Below are 1,738 nucleotides of genomic sequence, written 5' to 3'. Positions count from 1 at the left end.
CCTTCCCCTTCCCCGCTCAACCCTGCACCTCCCGGAGCATGTCAGGTTGGGAGATGGAGTGAGCCTGGGGCTGCCTGGCGGCTGCTGAAGACGGTCACCTCCCAGGGTCCAGAGGTACCAAAGGGTCACAAGACAGGACGAGAGTGTGGCTCAGGGGCCCCGATGCAGCCCTGCTGGAGCTGTGCACGAGGGCCTGGCTCAGTCTTGTCTGGAGTGCCTGAGCCAGGCAGGCGGAGAGGGGTCCTCAAGAGCTGCTCCTGCCTGGCTGCACACTCCCTTTTTTCGGCACAAAATTGTTTTTCAAGCCATAACATATTTCCCGAGGAATAGAGGCCAAGACAAATGCCCAAGTGAACTCCCATGCTCATGTCAGGGTGCGGCCGACAGCAATAGCTGTGCTCCTAATTCCCCTGAGCCTCAGTCTCCTTATCTGTAAAATGGGCCTGAGAAGGCTCACTGTGAAGCTCGTAAGAGGTGATGTACGTAAAGCCCTTTGAAAAGTGCAAAGGGCTATGCCAGTGTGCAGCCTTGGGGGAGAGGAGCGGCCTGTGCCAGGGGGAGCTAAGGGGGTGCTGATGAACTGCTGGAGGCCGAGGGCACATTCCAAGGGGGGGGGTGATACAGATGGCTCAAATGTGGGGAGAAGCTCAGAGGCTTGGCAAGCTCTTAGGAGGAGGGAGAATGAGTGTGCCCTGTCCCCGTCACCTGGTCCTTCATCTGAGATCTCTGGCCCAGGCCATGGATTTGAGTGCTGTCTTCTCCCCTGCTTGGAGGAATCACTGATTTTGCCCCAGAACTGTATCTTCAGCCCATGGCACCTGGAGACCCCAGCCACCCCCGGCACCACCCTCTGCCTCTTGGCTGCCCTTTCTCTGGGCTGAAATGAGGAACGTGACTCTTCACCTGCTCACTTGTGTTGCCTGGGCCTCTCTGGCTGCCACATGCGCCTTTGGGTAAAAGCACCTCTTGGAGATTGCAGATTCCCTGAAGCGAGGAGCTGTGCTCCCGAGGGACCTCCTGACAGCGTGTGCGTCATGCAGAGAGGGCCTTGTAAAGGCTAATGCTCGTGATGACACGGGGTTGTCAGCTGCATCCCTGGGGTCCTGGTCTGTTTCACTCAGGGTGGAGGAGGAGAGGGGAGATCTGCTCCAAGGGGCCTGAGGGAGGCAGTTCCTTCAGAGCCATGTGGGTCCTGAGGCCCCAGCCATGGCGTCAGCTGTGGGGTGGAGGGACATCTCCAGCGAGGGTGAGAAACCCAGGCTCAGGTCTGTGTTTTGTCTTAAACCATAAAATATAAATGTGAAGTAAAGAGGGTTTCGGGGAAAGAACCATCCTTCTTCCTTCTTTTCTTCCTTAAATATTTATCGAGCAAGCGGTGTACGCCTTATGCTGCGCTAGGACTCCGAGAGTGGAGAATGCATCTGCTGCCCTCTTAGGAACGCACGGTCTAGTCAGGAAGATGAAATAACCACCGAGCAAGGCAGTGGAAGCAGGCGTGCGGGTGCTGGCAGAGCGGCAAGGCCATTCAGAGCCGGGTGAGCTTGGGGGGGAGCCTGGTGAAGTCAAAGAGGGCATCGTGGAGGAGGTGGCCCAGAGTTGGGCCATGGAGAATGGGGAGGAGTTGGAGAGGTGGGGAAGGTGAGGGGAGCAGAACTGGTGCAGAGCAACGGTTGTGATCTGAGTGTGAATCCTGTCTATGCCACTGAATATCTGTGTGGCCTTGGATAATTCATCTTCT

The sequence above is a fragment of the Eulemur rufifrons genome, chromosome 6 (assembly GCF_041146395.1).
Source record: "Eulemur rufifrons isolate Redbay chromosome 6, OSU_ERuf_1, whole genome shotgun sequence".
Classification (NCBI taxonomy): domain Eukaryota; kingdom Metazoa; phylum Chordata; class Mammalia; order Primates; family Lemuridae; genus Eulemur; species Eulemur rufifrons.
Note: the sequence above shows the minus strand (reverse complement) of the source record.